This window comes from Colobus angolensis, unplaced genomic scaffold (genome assembly GCF_000951035.1).
Source record: "Colobus angolensis palliatus isolate OR3802 unplaced genomic scaffold, Cang.pa_1.0 Scaffold27, whole genome shotgun sequence".
NCBI lineage: Eukaryota > Metazoa > Chordata > Mammalia > Primates > Cercopithecidae > Colobus > Colobus angolensis.
The window spans coordinates 3,145,657-3,156,023 of record NW_012115932.1 but is presented as its reverse complement, the minus strand read 5'-3'; positions in this window follow the sequence as shown (position 1 = coordinate 3,156,023).

The window sequence follows — 10,367 nt, the reverse complement described above, 5'->3', positions numbered from 1 at the left end:
AGCTTGTATACTAACACGCTATCCTTGGGAGTCTTGGTGGGACTCTCAAAGTTCTTTAGCTTATTGCCACTGGAGAAATAAATCATTACTGGCACTCATGATGCCTTTAATGGAGACCAGTGGCTCTTTCTGATGCGGAGGGAGAGAAGATGGTACTTGGAACTCAGAAATTCCAAATAGCCTGGTTTAACATACCCGAAAAATCCAGTTCTGCATAAATCTGCCAATTAGCCATCTCTGCAGCACTGATCTTCTCCCTTTTATTTCCTTCCTCATATTTGTTTATCAAATAACACTTACCAAAACTCAATCATTTGATTCCCAGGGTAAGCCTAGAGAGAAATGCGACCTGGGATAATTATTCCCATTTCATTGTTGAGGAATCTGGGCCTAAAGAATACAGGAATGGAGGCCGGGCGCGGTGGCTCACGCCTATAATCCCAGCACTTTGGGAGGCCGAGACGGGTGGATCACGAGGTCAGGAAATCGAGACCATCCTGGCTAACACGGTGAAACCCCGTCTCTACTAAACATACAAAAAATTAGCTGGGCGCGGTGGCGGGCGCCTGTAGTCCCAGCTACTGGGGAGGCTGAGGCAGGAGAATGGCGTGAACCCAGGAGGCGGAGCTTGCAGTGAGCTGAGATCCAGCCACTGCACTCCAGCCTGGGCGACAGAGCGAGACTCCGTCTCAAAAAAAAAAAAAAAAAAAAGAATACAGGAATGGGACTGCTAAGCAAGAACCAGAAGAGAGTTCGGCAAAGTTCACTGAATGCATATTTTGTTTTTGCCATATCCAAATACCACCTGCATTATTTCGTTATTATCTTTCTTTTTCTTCTTCTTCTTTTTTTTTTTTTCTCTGTCACGCCAATGCAATGGTACGATCATAGCTCACGGCAGCCTCGAACACCCTGTCTCAAGTGATTTTCCCATTCCTCCCACCTCAGCCTCCTCAGCAGCTGGGACTACAGGTATGTACCACTATGCCTGGCTTTTATTTTTAAGAGACGGGGTCTCACTACGTTGCCCAGACTGGTCTCATACTCCTGGCTTCAAGTGACCCTCTTGCCTTTAGTTTTTATTTTCCTTTAACAGGCACTTACTGTTTTTATGTAAGTCAACTGATGTCCAAAGGAAATTTTACTTCAATGCCTTCAGTAGAAAACTAGTATCATGTGCCATTAATAGAAGGTTAATAAATACAATACAAAACAATTCTAATTAGAAACTTGTTGTCTGGAGAGCTTCTAAAAATCCTAATGCCCAAGCCAGACCTTAGAGCTATTAAACTGGAATTCCTCTGGGGAGGAAGCAATCAGGCATAAGTAATTTGTTAAAGCTCTCCCCAGGAAATAGCATCATGCAGCCAAGGATGAGACCCTCTAGAATAGATGCTATTGACTGCTAATGACTCTGAGGCTGAAGAATGCTTGTCCTCCTTAAGAAGAGAGATCAACAAGTGATAGAGAGGTATTAAAGAGGCACTAGCCTAAAACCGACACTTTCTCCTTAGCATCAGAAGAACTCAAAAGTAACTTTGAAATGGGAAAAGTTCTCGTTGATGATTTGTAACTGTTGAAGGGGTTGCTCCTTTGCAGTCTAAAACCAGTTCACATGGCACTTGTCCTTTGGAAAACACTGGATCAGAAGACCCCAAGTGGTGTGGTTTCTATTCCTGTGACCTTTCAGCTCCAGCAGCTAGCTTCCCAGCCAGAGACTCCCACAAGGTCACTGGAGAACCCCTACTGCCCTCTGTGTGTTCTCCAGCAGGGATTCCAAAATGCCTGCATTTACATCACACTGTCAGACACATATTTCTATTTCAAAATGAATCTTCTCAGTGGTTCACATTAAAAAACCTTAAGACAAAACCGCATCTCTGTTTCCTTTCATTTCCTCTAAAGAAGCCCCTTGTTTTCATCTAGGAATGTCTGGCCCTAGTGAAGGCTTTAAGTCAGCCCTGCCCTTTTGGATCTTAAAAAGAGGTATCGCTAGGGAAGAGGGAGAAACAGGAGACTCGGTGCAGATCCCCACATGACTCTGAGAGGGTCTTCTGCTGTGAAGTTCCTCTTTCATCCCTCACCTCTGAACACACACAAGACTGTTCTGATGGAAGGATGCATGATAATGAAAGCTGGACTTTTGGGTGGGGATTCCAGATCTCCATAACATCATTTTCTTATCTGGCTTGGGGCATCTCTGCAAGAACTGGGTACCTGCCTGTGTGGACTCAGGTTTGAAGAGCTGCCCCAGAAGGACTAAGTGGCCTCAAGAGCAAGCAGTTTGGCTCACTAGGCAGGTTGTTGAGCAAACCTCTGATCTGCTCACTTCCCACATTTACAACCTAGAATGCTGACAGTGCCTACCACCAGACGAGCAGGCTGCTTTACTGTCTTGTCAGCAGAATCCTTCTCTCTTGTTTCCCTTAGAGCCTAAGGTCCTGCTTTGAGGTCTCCTCCCTATTCTCCATCTCAAAGTTACACAGTCCCACCCCCTAGCCTTAGCTCTTTTTGTGCCCATAGTCCAGAATGTTCTTCTGCCCCCTCCCTGTCTGCCCAAAGCCTACCCACCCTCAAAGCTGATTGTAAATGTCACCTCCTCCATAAAGCTTTAGATGATTCCCCTGGTCAAATAATAACAGTAATGGAATTAACAAAAAATAACAGTAATAATAAAAGCCCAGCATTTACTGAGTGCTGCTGTGGGCAGGCAATGGGCTAAGATCTCATATGCATAATCTCAACCAAATTGTATACTAGACATATCGCATTATCCCTGCCCTGCCATTTTTGATACCAGCTTACTTGTTCTCTCTATGCCTCATTTTTCTCAGATGTCAATGGGGATTATAATATGTCTTCCTTGTAAGATTGTTTTAGGTATAAAATAAGCTAGTGTATATAAAACATCAGCATAGTACCTGACACCATGGTTTTGGCTTAGTGAGTATTATTACTTCTTGTAACAACTTAAAGGTCTGTGTTTGTACTGATAAGAACAGGAGGAAGGGAAATACTCTGTAGAAGAGGGCAAGGTCCCTGGCAAGGACTCCACCCTCAAGCCTGGACCCGCAGCCCTAGATGAGAACTTCATATCCCTGTTTTCCCGCTAAAACCACCTGGCCCACCACAACCCCCTCCCCACCCTGTACCCATAAAAACTCCAAGTTCCACTGGCAGAGGAGCAGAGCAGTGCAGCAGAGAAGGAGAGAAGGGAAGAACTGTCTGAACATCAAGAGGAGAAGAGGCAGCTGGACATTGGAAACTATGGTTGGAGAGGACTTTGGCCAGGAATGGCTGAACTCCAGAGGAAGAGTATCTTCCCACTCCATCCCCTTTCCAGCTCCCCATTCCACTGACAGCCACTTCCACCACTCAATAAAGTCTCTGCATTCACCATCCTTCAAGTCCGTGTGACCTGATTCTTCCTGGACATAGGACGAGAACCCGGGTATCAAGAGGGCAGATGTAAAAGGCTGTCACCCCAACCCTCCACTGAGCTGGTAAGCACTTAGCTGTCAGTGGACAGCAAATGCTAAAAGAGCATTGTTTGTAACACATGCCCTCTTGGGCTCCAGAGGTCACAGACAACCCCTAGATGCTGCCACGGGCTGATACAGGTTTTGTCCCTAATGGTGTCCAAAGGCAATCACCCCAGCTCCTGCTCCTGCTCTCCTGTGTGCTCCCCCTCCTGCAAGGGGTTTGAGTGAAGTGGCCAAGTAAACAAGCCACCAATGTCACAAGTCCCATGAGGAGGTCAAGGGAACTCTCCCATCTCAGTATTATTCTCATCTTACAGATGAGAAAACTAAGCAATAGAGAGAGGTTGAGTAAACAGTCCAAGTTCAGTGAGAAGCAAGAATTTTACTTCCCTCTGGTCTTCACTGAACTTTGCTCATCACAAAGATGATGTAAGGATAATCTATCAGTTGCCATGAGAACTCATTTCATCAGCATCTCAGCCATCCTGGAAAATTTGCATACATGACTTTATGCAGAAAGAGAAAGTTAAACTGACTTGAAGTCAACTGGCTCTACTGGCTACTGTCCTTTAAGATACTGTGATATTTGCATTGCATCATGGTTCTAGGGTATTCCAAAGACAGGTCTGCTCATTAATCCTCATACTTTCTCTCATTCACCAAGAATGTGATCCAGCTGAGGAAACAGATGAGAGCAACCAAGGAACATGCTGGTGGAGCAGGTGTTGAATTCCTTCTCTGCATTTCTGCTCTTCCACTCTTTAATTGCCTTCTGGCAGGATGTTCCTGAGGCAACACCTAAAGCTTAGCCAGCTTAACTGCAGGTCTGCACAATAACAAACCCTTCAGAATTTCAGCACTCATTTCTTCATCAAGGGCCCCAAAATTATGGTTGCGTATCACCTACTCATTTCCTCTTGGTTCAACCTCACATGCTTTCATACTACTGCTGACCATCTGTACATGTTACTCAACCCTTTCCTCCTTTCCTCTATTCAAATAAGCCAGGCTGGGTTAGCACTCCAGATGTATCCCTATTGATGGTTGGACAAATAGGATACAGGTTCCAGAAAGAGTGACAACTTTCCTTCCTGGAATCCCTGCACAAAATGCAGGGTCACATATGGCCCTGAGGAGGTATTTCGTGGCAAAGAGATAACTGAGTTTAGTAGTTTGAAAGTACTATGGCTAGCTGTGGTTCCAAACTCTCTACCAGGTCACCCTAGGGTAGCATAATAAACTCACAGGACTATTGTGAGGTATTCTAAATTTTCCAAGGAAAAGACAGGATCCTCCATATCTGTTGAACACTGCACAAACTCAGGGTTGTTCATGGTTTCAACATTAGATTACGTCATATTACTTTCAATGATGGCATATTTTGGTGAAGCCATGTTTTTGGCAGTTACTGTGACAAAAAGCAAGTGTCACAAGGAAATCAGTGTGGAAGAGGAAATGAAGGGGGCAGGGCCCACTCTGATTCCAAAGTTTAAGGAGCTGTACAGTGTCCAACAGGCCACCCATCCCATGAGTAAGTAATTGTGATGATTTGAGAATACAAAAAATATATATATTTTTTCAATGTATCATTTTTTTTCAAATGGCCAATAAGTTGTTAGCACATAAAGACTTTTAAGCGATTTGACCCTAACTACTTAATCAATGAATCTGTTTGGTATTTCTTTTGGCTAACAGATGCCATGAAAAAATTACTGAAGCCCTAAGCGTTCTGCGACCAAGGAAGATTTGGAAACTTCAGGTCTGGTCAAGTCAGCCATGTTTCACAGCTCCCAAGAACTTCACTGGTACCTGATCCTATGACAAAGCATACTTGGGTCTTGGTTCTGGTTGTCGTGGCTGTTTCATCTTAGAGGCTTTTCCATATTTTCGGTGCTAAATGTGCCCACTACGTGGGGCCTGTGCAGCCACGTGCCTCGGCTAGCACCTGCCTCAGCCTCCCTCGGCATCTTTCCCTTTCCTCTGTGCTTAAGTCACACCAACCTCCTTTCCGTTCCTCCAATCCACCAAGCCCTGTCCCACTATAGGGGCTTCTTACTGATTCTCATCCTGGTTCACCTGTAGGTCCCATCTTAAATGCCACCTCATCAGAGAGCGCCCCCCCTGTGATTCTCTGTCTCACCACCCATTCATTTCCTTCATAGCATTTTGTCCTTTGCACATACCTATTTAGCTCTAGGAGGACAGAGTCCAGGTCTGATCTGCTTACTACATTAACAGAATTTAGCTGGGTGCCTGATATGTAATTGTCACTCAATAAATAACTGCAAGGTTAACAAGTGCCAGTTTAAATCATGCACAGGTATTTTAACTGTGGCCCTGTAGAGCCCAAAGCATTTCAGAAGGTTTTTCTGGCAAACAGCCCCTCAGATGGACACGTGGGACAATTGCATCACTAGCCACAGGCAGAGACAGTCAAGGGTGGTGTTTGTGATCAAGAATCCCAGCTCTGCCACCTCCTTGCTGGCAGAGATTGGAGAAGTTACTCATTCTGCCTCTACCAGTCATGTCTTTGCCTAGAAAAAGGTTGTTAAAAGGACTAACTACAAAGCTCTTAAGTAAAATCTGTCAAGAAACAAGCACTCTAAATAAAAGTTAGCTGCTTTTATTAGGACAAGGACAGTGTTCAAGGACTATCCCATGAATGCCCACGCACTATTCTGAGGGGAAGGTTCTGCCTCAGAAACTGACAGGTCCAATGCCTCTTGCTTGTTTTAGAATAAAAGCCTCAATTCAAAATATGATACATGGACAATTAATTCTCAGCCCCATTGGCGTCCCCCACACAATTCATAATTAAAACCAAAAAGAATCTGTTATGGAACTTTGATTATCCAGTTGGACAACAGAAATGGAGAATGTCAGGCAGTAATTGCCAATTTGTCTAGACTCGAACTGCTCTATGGCACCAAGCACATGGTGGAGTGTGTATGCCTAATCCTTCCTATCTTTTGCTTGTCCCCCTCTAACCAGCTCTCTTCATGTTCTAGGCTTAAAAGTAAGCCCAGTGTACCCTGGTGTTGTTCCGGTTGTACCTGGGAAGCTCCAGGGGCCAGGGACTGCTCACAATTGCGGATAGGAAATGCCACATGGCTCCTCTCCTTGCAGCAGGAAGAAGCATTAGTACCGGCCTTCATCTGTCCACACCTTAGTTACTGTTGCTCTCTTTCCTGAATCTCCTTCCCCCAGCCTCTCCCCTACCTGATCCTCATGTCTGGATGCCTCATTTTCACAACCCCCTGGAATCACATCACTCTTCTTCCCAAGAGCTATCTACACTTCCTATTTCATGCATACCCACATCTTAGAAAACCATTTCTCCCACTGGATTCCTATAGATGGCCTAACTAAGGGCAATGTCTTTTCTGCTAACCAGAGTTGCTGTCACTTTATAAACATTATATAGGATAGTCTTACAAGACAGATGGTACTGATGAACTCAAATACGTGATGTGTTTCCATCCCAGATTCTCCATCTACTAGCTACGTTTTTCATGGCAAGTTAGCTTTACATCTCTGAGCCTCAGTCTCCTCACCTGTAGAGTGGGCAGAATAGTTTCCACCTCATAGCTTTGTTGTGAGTACGAGATGAGAAAACTCACACGAAACACACACCACAGTACCTGGTTCATAGGAAACATACCCAAAAATGTCTACTACTGTGGTTTCTCAGGTCAACCCCTCATTTGGCAGGTCTCAGCTTAGACATCATCTCTTCTGGAAAGCCTTCCCTCACCGCCGCCCCAAAGATGTGTGTGCATCTAAAGCACCTGTGCCATGATTGTCATTGCAAGGTGTGTCACACTGCCGTGTCATTGCCACTTAGCATTTCTTTCTTTTTTTTTTCTTTTGCCCCCTAGAATACTGTGAGCACATTAACTGGTGGGGTCAGTGTTCCTTCTACTGTGGCAGAGCACCTGGCACAAAGTAAGTGCTCAGGACCTATTCTGGTTAAAAATATTAAAAATTTTTAAAAATATTAAAATAGCTATTTAAACAAGCAATCTAATAAAGATGAAGTTTTGCTGTGTTTTACACTTATTACTGCTACTTTGTAAGACTAGACTCCCTTGGCAACTAAACATATTTCTTTTTTATATTATTTAATTTTAATAAGAGTTACCATATATTGATCCATCTTCTATGCCAAATGTAACTTAATCCTTCTATCAATTCTCTGAGGTAGCTATTATCAGTAGTCCCATCTTACAGATAAGGAAAATGAGGCTCAGAGAATTGAAGTAATTTGCCCAAGATCATCTAGCTAGTAGAACAGAGCTGCGACCCAAACCCAAGACCGTTCATCTCCAGTGTCTATTTCCTTTGCTGTCCCCGACAAGACTAAGGATGCCACTTTCCTTTTTGTTAAATTTTCCGGCCTCCCAAATACTGTAGAGTGGCATTTCATCATTATTGGCACCTACGTAGCAAACATGGTAATGCCTTTGATATAAATTCCTTTGGTGACTAATCAACCCCACCTTGCCATATTTTTGTCTTTGGCATTATTTAACTTTCATGCCTCGTCAAGTCTCCTCAGCTGGAGTATAACCAGTCAGTGATGGTGCCCAGGTCTTAAGATTCTTTCTGTCTCCCCAGGTCTAAAAGGAACATCTCTCACCTACTAAAAAACATAAATGAAATTGAGTTTCTGTCTATTTGGCTTGTTTCATGTGTAAGTAAAATGACTAGAAAATCACCAAGTCTGATGGGTATTGGGGACAGCTTGATTTGGATCTGTGGTATACGCAACTTTCACACTGGGGAACCAGGGAGGCACCTCAAAAAGACAGATACACTTAGTAACCTTTGTACTATTTGATTTTTTTTGTTGTTGTTGTTGAGACAGGGTCTCTCTCTGTGACCCAGGCTGAAGTGCAGTGGTCCAATCACACCTCACTGTAACCTCAGCCATCTGGGCTCAAGTGATCCTCCTGCCTCAGCCTCCTAAGTAGCTGGGACCACAGGCATGTGCCACCACACCCAGCTAATTTTTTAATTTTTTTTTTTTTTGTAGAGGTGGAGTTCCCCCATGTTGCCCAGGCTGATCTCAAACTCCTGGCCTCAAACAATCCTCCCTCCTCAGCCTTCCAAAGCACTAGGATTACAGGTGTGAGCCACCATGCCCAGCATGCTTTATTTTAAACTAGAGGCATGAGTTACTTTTTTAAAGTACTATCAAGAATAAAGGTAGGTAGGTAGGTAGGTAGATAGATAGATAGATAATTTTCGAAGCCAAAAATTAGAGAGAAAATGACAGGGCAGAAGACCAGGGGTCATAGTTATTTTCCAGAGCAGATTTCCAGCACAAGATACAATAAAAGCCTGATGAATATTAATATAAATTTTCTCTGAATGGAGAAACAAATGCAGCCTTAAATGTGAGTCCCAAATCAACTGTTGCAATGGAGGATGCTCCAAATTGCAGGCTCCAATTTTTGGTCAATCTATTTCTCTCCAGGAGAATTCTATGTGCTCTCGGGTGAGTAGCAGCATGAATGTATTTGTTGGATGGTGCTTTAACAATTCATCCTATAAATGCAGAGGGTGCTGGTTAATATTCAATAATTATTGGTTGGAGTTGATGTTGATAGGGGACCCTCAGACAACAGATGACAGGACTTCACCACAAACATATGCCCACTCCATGTTGTTCCCATCTTGCCTTGTTCTACCTGTCTCTACTAACAGCAAGACTAGACCAACTGTTCTCATAACTTTCTAGCATAAGCATTTCTACTTCTCAGCAATCCTACAACCTAGGACACACTCACTTCCTTCCAGTTGCCCACACACCCATTTGTTTCACTGGGATTACCAAAGAGTTGCATTTAGAGAGGGGAAAAAAAAAAGGTTTCCATATGCAAATGGAAAAATCAAGGTCAAAGTGGAACACTTGCTCTGCAGTCAGTCCAGTTGAGCAGGCCAAAAATGCCCACTGGGATAATGAAATTCAGTAGTGACTGCATCTACCACCCTCTGCCCTTATCATGGGCCAAGGGTGGAAGGATGATATTGTAAACATGTGATGAGAGTCATCTTTGAAGGGGAAGAAATTAGTGAGGACATTGTAGGCCTTTTGAAAGTGAAATTGATTCTAACTGCCCAGTGGGTTCTCCTTGAACCCCTGCTGAGACAGAGTTGATTTATCCAGACAGGGGAGTTGCAACAGAGAAAAAGTTTAATTCATGCAGAGCTGGCTGTACAGGAGACTGAAGTTCTATTATCACTCACATCAGTCTCACTAAAAGCTCAGAGGTTAGTGGTTTTTCAAAGATAGCTCAGTGAGTGGGGAGCCAGGGAGTAGGGAATGTTGGTTGGTTGAGTTGGAGATGAAATCATAGGGAGTGGAAACTGTCCTCTTGTGTTAAGTCGGTTCCTGGGTGGGGCCCATCCGGTTGTCAGAACTGCAAAAACCTGAAAAGACATCTCCAAAGGCCAGTCTTAGATTCTAAAATGGTGATGTTATCTGCTGGAGTAATTGGGGAAGGTGAAAATCTTTATACCTCCTAAGTAATGGCTGGCTAGGCATACTTCCTAATAGAATTCAGACTCCTCTCATCCTCCTAACTTGGTGGTCTTTCATTAGTTTTAAAAGGGCAATTTAGTATCTGGGAAGGGCCATTATCATTTAATTAAATTTCTCCCAAAGTTAGGTTGGCCCACACCCAGGAATGAGCAAAGATACCCAGAAGCAAGATGCGGACGGATAGGTCAGATTCCTTTCACTGTCGTGATTTTCTCACAGTTACAATTTTTGCAAAGACAATTTCCACTCTAGGAATCTTTTGCAAAACATTAAAACAAAACAAAACATGTATTTGAAGGGCCACTGAAAAACTGAAAGAGCTAACTCAAGCAGTTTTC